The sequence below is a fragment of the Macaca fascicularis genome, chromosome 14, assembly GCF_037993035.2.
Source record: "Macaca fascicularis isolate 582-1 chromosome 14, T2T-MFA8v1.1".
NCBI classification, from domain to species: domain Eukaryota; kingdom Metazoa; phylum Chordata; class Mammalia; order Primates; family Cercopithecidae; genus Macaca; species Macaca fascicularis.
The window spans coordinates 42,148,771-42,157,979 of record NC_088388.1 but is presented as its reverse complement, the minus strand read 5'-3'; the positions used below and the strand labels follow the sequence as shown (position 1 = coordinate 42,157,979).

The window sequence follows — 9,209 nt, the reverse complement described above, 5'->3', positions numbered from 1 at the left end:
TATCTATAGGTTGATGACTTAAGAATGTTTCTCTTATATTTGCTAAAAGAATGCCAGTTCTTCTTGACCGAAGTCCTGAAATGACTGCTCCTGTTCTTACAACTTCTGAAACAGTCATATAAGACTTGGCCGCCCATGGCTCCTTGACCTCAAATCTTACCAATCTCCACTCACTCACCAAGCTTTAGCCACAGTAAATTTCTGTGGTTTGCTCCTAAACATATTACATGATTCTGCCACCTTAATCACTTTCACAGTCACTTCTCTGTAAGTACCCTCTCCATTACTAATGACTATCCTCCTTATTGTTGTAAGCAGCATCCCAACCTTGAAATTCCCATCCTTTATTCTGATCTTCCTTTTTAAAATCTTTATTATTTACTTACTTGTTACTTATTATTATTATTATTATTTCTATTTCTGGCTAGAATATAAGCTCCACAAAAGCAGGTAGCTGGCCCAAGTTTACACAAACACCAGGAAAGACCAAGATTGTAACTTAGTTGAAATTTGGGATCTGAGCTCTTAACTGTATTCTATGGCACACCACCCTCTCACCTCCAAACACACCCATTCACTGATGACACTACCAGTTATTTGTATTGTCTCCATTCAGATCATTTGAATATTGTACTTTATAACTAATCACCATTGATTTCTTTCTTCCTCCTCCTCTGCTAAATGAGAAGGTCTTTAAGAACATCTCTATAATCTTAGCTCCTAGTATGATTGCAGTGTACTGTCATTTGTTAGAATGCTTTTTGAGGAAATAATTCAATTCCCCAATAGTGAAAACATGTCATCTGTAGAAGGAGATCATTTGTGCTGGTCAGAACACATGAATAGAGTCCTACAAAGTGACACTTTATTTCTCTTAGAGAAGAGCTATTAATTTTATTTTTGACACTTTGCATGACTCTGGGTAAGTCAGCTTTTCAGCTTTTCTCTCTTCCATCCACATCCATTTAGAAAAACATGTTAATCCAGCACAGCTGATGAGTATTTATGTGTTAAGAGGATTAAACTTTTATCACAGAAAATAAAGAAGAAAAAAACTCATTATATTTCCTTTTCTCTCCCTCTACTTAGCTAAAGTCAGAGACAAAGAAGGCCTGAGCAAGCTACTATAGGACTTCACAAATCTGGCAGAAATTTATCTAATATGTTACAATAACAGTCCTGGTTTTGTTTTTGAGTTCAGTGCTGACTTACTTTTTGAATTGTTCTAGCTTCATTTCTGAAAAAGTACACGTTTGGTAAACTCTGTTTCCTGGAGTTAAATTGTACCTGGGGACTTAAGTATCTCAACTTTGATCACTTTCAAATGGGTACACACACATGCACACATGCACACGCCTCAAAACGTGGCGACTCAGCTGAAAACTAGGACGGTTTTATTCCAGTTGCTGCTCTGCTAGGAGCCACCATCAAAGATCACTGACATTTTTGGCAAGTGATGTTCAGGGTTTTTAAAAGTACAGGAATAGGCCGGGCATGGTGGCTCACGCCTGTAATCCCAGCATTTTGGGAAGCCAAGGCAGGCAGATCATGTGAGGTCAGGAGTTCGAGAGCATCCTGACCAACATGGAGAAACCCCATCTCTACTAAAAATACAAAATTAGCTGGGCGTGGTGGCACATGCCTGTAATCCCAGCTACTTGGGAGGCTGAGGCAGGAGGAGCGCTTGAACCCAGGAGGCAGAGGTTGTGGTGAGCTGAGATTGTGCCACCCCACTGCAGCCTGGATGACAAGAGCGAAACTCCATCTCACCAAAAAAAAAAAAAAAGTACAGGAATAAAGGTGGCATTTTACTAGGCACTTACTATTCATAAAGCAGAAATATGTGAATAAGGCATCTGTGAGCTTTGTCAGTTTGTTTACACTCTGACATGAAGTGGGTGTCGTTGAGGAAGAGTAAGCTTGTATGTATTTTTTCTATCATGATCACAGAGTGGCATTTTTGTAGTCATTGATCTCTGAGTTTGTTTTTGTTCTACAGGAGAACACTATGATCTACCTTAAGTGTCAAACCATCTCCCGGAGAAAGCTATCAGAAAATGCTTTCTTTTTCTTGCTCAGTTTTCGATTGCCTTCCACTTTTAACCATTCTTGCTTAGGTCTAAAAGTAAGCTACTGTTGTATATGTTATCTCTCTCTCTTTCTCACACACATGCATGTCTGTGTGTGTATATATATAAAACTATGAATGTCTATATAATGTGTGTTTGTCTATGTATATGCATATACCCACGTATGTTATAGATAGATAGATAGATAGATAGATAGATAGATAGATAGATAGATAGACACATACATTATAATTTCAGGCAGTAACATACAAATGTATAGATACAGAAATAGATATAGCCAACTTGCTTTTAATAGTGTGAAAGAGTCAGCTTTTCTTATTTTTCTTAAAAAAAGTCTTTAAACATTTATTTCAAAATTGACCATGAATGAATAATTTATTTAGCTATCTGGCTTCCAATAAAACATTAAGAAATAATGTCTCAATTTTATTGGGCCAAGACATCTTGCTGGGTTCTCAGAAAACTGATCAGGAACAAAGTTAATATGCTAATACTTTACTGGAGATTAGAATTTCAAGAATGCAGAAATGAGAGAAAAGAAAATTGTAGCAAGAAATGAGGGAGAGAAAATTCCAGGGAGCCAGGATACTACTTGGCTCAAATACCAGTGATGGCTAAACTACATAGGACTGGCTTTAGAGAATCCCAATGAACTACACACTTATCTTGTACAAAAACTGTTCAGTTAATGTTCAACTAATGTTCCCCATAACAGTTCTTGACGAGTATACTACTATTTGGATGTGTTTTATTTTTCAAATGTAATAACTTTTTAACATAAAATCCCCAAAGTTAATACTCTACAAATTAAGATTTTGACATTATGGTTTCAGGCAGTAATGCACTCACAAATGTACTTTATATTCCACTTTCTAGTCTGAGAATGCCATTATAAGATAAATGTAAATTTTGTTTCATGTTTAAGTAAGCTCCAAATATTTTTCTTCATGTACTTATGCCTATCAAATCAAATAAAGAGGTAACCTCTTCTAGATCTGTTCATTATGTCATACACTTTCACTATTTACACATATAATCATCTTTATTTTGCCCTAAAAGTAGTGGTCCTATAATAGGTTTATTTATTAAGTGCAGTTGGAATGCAAACTGGGAGTTTCAATCAATATGTTTAGAATTTGGTAATGTGAACAATGCAGAGAAAATAATGGTAACTTGGGTTGAGCTGAAATACATCAGAAGTTTTTCAGTTACAATTAATAACACAAGTTTCTGTTTAAAAGATTTTTACTTATTGCATTTGTTTTCAGGATCAAATTATGATTTTTAAGCAGGAGATATGTGGACTGCATCTCAAGACAGTCTATCCAAGTAAATAAAATAATGCACCACTTGATTTTCAAGCTACTAGTGATTTAACAACCGGCTTTCAATGTTACAGAATAGTCAGCATCGGTTCCCAGGAGTCCATAGGAATACTAATGGCTAAGTGCCTTAAAGAAAAATGTATCCTACAGTATCTAAATTGGTATCTTAGAAGTATGGGGTGCAAGCCTTTATAATTTCATATTCATGTTTAAAGTAATTTTTCCTTTTTTAGGCCTTGGTTTTCATTTTCCACTTCTAACTAATACAGCTTATAAAAATATTACATGGATGTTTATAAAATGGTATTTTTATCTTAATACTACCCTTTTCAAACTTTATTTGGTAGTGTCCTGTTTCAAATGCCAGTGTGTACTGAAATTCAACTTGTGTACTGACCACCCAGACTTAGCAGAGACTTCACAAGGACTCTTTCCTCTGTAGGACTACCCTCACTTCAAATCCCAGCTACAAGTTGGGTCCACAGGCCACCTGCACTAGTGACAGACTGACTACAAATTCAGAGGTTCCCATAATACCCCTCACGTGTGATAATTTTCTATAATGACCCAAAGAACTTCAGAAAATGCTATAATTAATGATTATATTTTCTTATTAAGGATACAAATCAGGACAACCATAATATCGAAGAAAAATGAAGAGATGCATTGGGTGAGGAGGGGGAGTAAACACAGAGTTATTTTCCCATCATATTACTATGAGCTGAATCTTTGTGATTATATTGGATCCACCTGTACAATCCAGACTAATCTTCTGTATTAGTCCATTTTCACACTGCTGATAAAATACCCGAGACTGGGCAATTTACAAAAGAAAGAGGTTTAATGGACTTATAATTCCACATGACTGGAGAGGACTCATAATTATGATGGAAGGCAAGAAGGAGTAAGTTATATCTTATGAAGATGGCAGCAGGCAAAAAGAGAGCTTGTGCAGGGAAACTCCCCTTTTTAAAAACATCGTATTTCATGACTCTTATTCACTAACATAAGAACAGTACTGGAAAGACCTGCCCCCACAATTCAGTTACCTCCAGCTTGGTCCATCCCACAAGATGGGGTAATTCAAGGTGAGATTTGAGTGGAGAAACAGCCAAACCATATCATCTTCCTATTTTAAAATCAGTTTATTAGCGACTTTAATTCTATCTGTAACTTTAATTCCCCTGTGCTATGGAACATATCATATTACCAGGGAATTACAAGCTGGACATCTTTGTGAGGCCATTATTCTGCCTGCCACACTACTCAAATGTCTACTGTAGCTTGGGCTGTAATAATTGTATTTGTCCTGAAGAACCAGATTTTTATGCTCTATCTTCTGTGCAAACTTAATAAGGGCAAAAGGTATATCATCAGTTTTTTGTCACTCCCTACCTCACTTCCAACTTCTTTTGCCAATATCTCTGTTTTGGGCAGACCAGTCATAGTGGCAGCTCTACCCATAACCTGCTTCTGAGATAAACTGCCTAATCACATCCTCTGCAGAGGGAGCAGTCCATGTGCTTCTCTTGCTGGCCATGTTCTTTCACTGCAGCTGCTTGATATAGAGTGAACATGTGGCAGCAAGATGATCAATTTAAATGATGATTGGTTCAAGCAATTCTAATAGTCTTCAAATATCTATTGTCTACATTCTGATTTAACCGAAAGTCATCATTTTTAGTGGTGAACATTGCTACAAGTTGCAGGCCTCTTTATATCTTCCTGTGCCTATTGCCTGGTTTTTTGGACAGTGTGGTAGAAGGATCAGTGTTGTGTGGAGTTTTTGTTGGGTTTGATTAAGAGATATCCTTCAACTTATGTTTTTCCCTCTTATTGCTTTGTGGAATAAAACTATAGTGATGCAAACTTATCAAGCATCTGGCACCATGATGTGACCTTGGAGAGCAACAAGAAAGTAACAATACTGGCTCTTTCATGTGCAACCAGCACAGTAGATCTGGAACCCTACCCACAACGGTGTGCTGGTAAATGCTTAACTACCAGTTCCTTAGGTATAATGACCTGATTTGTAGTGCTTTTTGATTTATGAGGAGTAAATATTCCTATCATATGGTATCACTGAATGTAGAGCTGGGAAGAGATGTACACAATTGGATCATGGAAACTAGTTCTAGTAAACTCTAGTGTGGGAAAAATAAACTTCTATTTTGTTTAAACCAGTATTTTGGGTTGTTTCTTGCTCATGGCCAGAAACGATCCCAGTTTATTTCTGAGTAGTGGCCTATGCGATGATCAAGACCAAACGGGGCTATCCAGATTTCTTTTTTTACAAACTATAGGTGTGGAGAGAGGATCATTGGTTAACAGTTGGATCACGAATAAAATTATTCATTAAAGCATGTAGTGACAGAGTGGCTGTATCATGTTACTGTAGAGATCTATAATACACCATCAAACTCCTGTGAGTGCAGGCAGGCACCATAAGACAATCTGGCTTCAAGCACAACCTTGGATCATGAATGGTGTTGATTTCTGTCAGATTCTAGTATTCTAGTCTTTCTTACTATTTTTGTTTTAATTGCTTTCTATTGTTTTTCTGCTTTCTGTTTCCTTAGTTTCCAATCTTTATTGGAATTTTATCTTTATTATTTCCTTCCTTCTTCTTTCTTTAGGTTTAATTTCCTATTCCTTTACAAGTTTCTTAAGTGGAAGTTTAGATTTTTTATTTAAGACTTTTTTTTCTATGTTGGGGTTTAAAGCTATAAAATTTTCTCTAAGCATTACTTTAGCTGCATTTCGTAAATGTTGATATGTTGTCATGCAATTTCCATTCAGTTCAGAATAGTTTTAATTTCTATCTTTATTTCTCCTTTGATGTGTTATTTAGCAATATGTTCTTTAATATCCACATACTTAGGTAATTCCCCAAATTATTTTTAATTTCTAATTTTTTCCATTGGGATTGAAGAATATGCTTTGGACAATTTCAATACTTTTAAATTTGTGGAAGTTTGCTTTATTGCCAAGCATATGGTATCTCGTGGAAAATATTCCTGCTGTGGCTGAAAAGTAATATGTATTTTACTCTTGTTGCATGGTGTGTTCTGTAGATAGCAGTTAGATCAGCTTAGTTGAGGGTGTTTCTCAAGTGTTCTATATTCTTGCTGAATTTCTTTTCTTTCTTTTTCTTTTTTGTGTATTTCTTTTTTTTTTTTTTTTACCTGAGATGGAGTTTTGCTCTTGTTGCCCAGGCTGGAGTACAATGGTGCAATCTTGGCTCACTGCAACCTGTGTCTCCTGGGTTCAAGCGTTTCTCCTGCCTCGCCTCCTGAGTAGCTGGAATTACAGGTGCCTGCCAGCATGCCTGGCTAATTTTTGTATTTTTAGTAGAGACAGGGTTTCACTATGTTGGTCAGGCTAGTCTGGAACTTCTAACCTCAGATGATTCACCCACCTCAGCTCCCAAAGTGCTGGGATTATAGGCGTGAGCCACCATGCCAGGCCTATTCTTGCTAAATTTCTCTGTAGCAATCCTGTCAAATATTTATAGTGAGATACCAAAGTCCTCAAAAATTGGTATTAAATTGTCTATTTCTTCTTTCAAATAGTGTCAGTTTGTGCATTATATTTTTGGAGCAGTGTTGATAGTTGCACATAATTTATAAATATTATATTTTTCTGATTGACACTTTCATGATTATGAAGTTTCCTCTGTGTCTCTAGAGTTATTTCTTATTGTAGAGTCTATTTGATTTGACATTAATTTAGCCATTCTAGTTCTTATTATGGCAACTTCTTCTATCCTGTTACTTTCAATCTAAATAACTTTTAAAATACCAGGTATGGCATAAAGGCTAAAAAGACTATCAAACAAATGTTAAGTATAGGTACATTTCAGAAAAGAAAAGCTGAAGTATAATATATGACACTTAAAATAATCAAATTGCTTCTCTGAGGAAACAGCAGATGCCCGGATGACACTGGTGCGGCGGGGGAGCCTGGAGGCCCTGGGGGCCTTGGGATGGAGAAATGTGGTGGCTTCCCCTGAGGCTTTGTCAGTGGCATCTGGGACTTGGGTCACCTTGGTGGTTGGGCCTGAGGCAGGGGCTGAAGTCCCAGAGTTCAAGGAGGCCAGGCTGAGGACAAGGAGTCGATGCTGTTCGTCAAGCTGGGCCACCTGGTCAAAGACGTGAAGATCAAATCCCTGGAGGAGATCTGCCCCTTCTCTCTGCCCATCAAGGAGTCTGAGATCATTGACCTTTTCCTGGGGGCCTCTCTCAATGATGTAGTTTTGAAGATTATGCTGGTGCAGAAGCAGACCCGTGCTGGCCTGCGCACCAGGTTGAAGGTGTTTACTGCCATCAGGGACTACAATGGCCATGTCCGTCTGGATGTTAAATGCTCCAAGGAGGTTGCCACTGCCATCCGATGGGCCAACATCCTGGCCTAGCTCTCCACTGTCCCCAGGCACAGAGGCTACTGGAGGAACAAGACTCACACTGTCCCTTGCAAGGTGACAGGTCACTGTGGCTCTGTGCTGGTGTGCCTCATCCCTGCACCAAGCAGCACTGGCATTGTCTCAAACCCAGTGCCCAAGAAGCTTCTGCTGATGGCCAGTATTGATGACTGATACAGCTCAGCCAGGGATTGCACTGCTACCCTTGGCAACTTCACCAAGGCCACCTTTTATTCCATCTCCAAGACTTACAGCTACTTGACCCTGGCCTCTGGAAGGAGAGTATATTCACCAAGTCTCCCTATCAGGAATTTATTGACCACCTTGTCAAGACCCACGCCAAAGGCTCTGTGGAGAGGACTCAGGCTCTAGCTGTGGCTACAACATAGGGTTTTTATACACGAAAAATAAAGTGAATTAAGCATGTTAAAAAAATAATAAAATGGCTGCATAGTATTCCATGGTATATATGCGCCACATTTCCTTTATCCAGTCTACCATTGAAGGGAATTTGGGTTGGTTCCAAGTCTTTGCTATTATGTATAGCACTGCAATAAACATACGTGTGCCTATGTCTTTATAGTAGCATGATTTATAATCCTTTGTGTATATACCCAGTAATGGGATTGCTGGGTCAAATGGCATTTCTAGCTCTAGATCATTGAGGAATTGCCACACTGTCTTCCACAATGGTTAAACTAATTTACACTCCCACCAACAGTGTAAAAGTGTTCCTATTTCTCCACATCCTCTCTAGCATCTGTTGTTTCCTGACTTTTTAATGAGTTCATGCATTTTGCAGGGACATGGGTGAAGATGGAAACCATCATTCTCAGCAAACTAACACAGGAATAGAAAAACAAACACTTCATGTTCTCACTCATAAGTGGGAGTTGAACAATGAGAACATATGGGCACAGGGAGGGGAACATCACACACTGGGGCCTGTCAAGGGGTGAGGAGCAAGGGGAGGAATAGCATTAGGAGAAATACTTAATGTGATGACGGGTTGATGGGTGCAGCAAACTACCATGGCACATGTATGACTATGTAACAAACCTGTACATTCTGCACGTTTCCCAGAACTTAAAGTAAATAATAATAAAATAAAATAAAATAGCCAAATTAACAAATATATAAAAGAAGGGCAGTCTATGATATGTGAAATCTGGGTAGCAAATCAGTGGCAGAGATACATACCTGAAAAAAAAAGTTTTATAAAATTTTAGTCACTTCACAAAAGAGAAGCCAGCTTGTTTTTCTATGATTTACTAGCCTATCCATAAAATTCCACTGCCAGTTATCACTTTTCCTTTATAATATCTCCATTTTGGTAATAAATTAATTAGTGTTTTCAATCACTGTGCGTCCTTT

General features: G+C 37.9%; 1 pseudogene; it reads left to right on the top strand.

The window, feature by feature from the left end:
* Positions 1 to 7,517: 7,517 nt before the first annotated feature.
* On the top strand, positions 7,518 to 8,787 carry LOC135967254 (small ribosomal subunit protein uS5 pseudogene; annotated as a pseudogene).
* Positions 8,788 to 9,209: the final 422 nt, after the last annotated feature.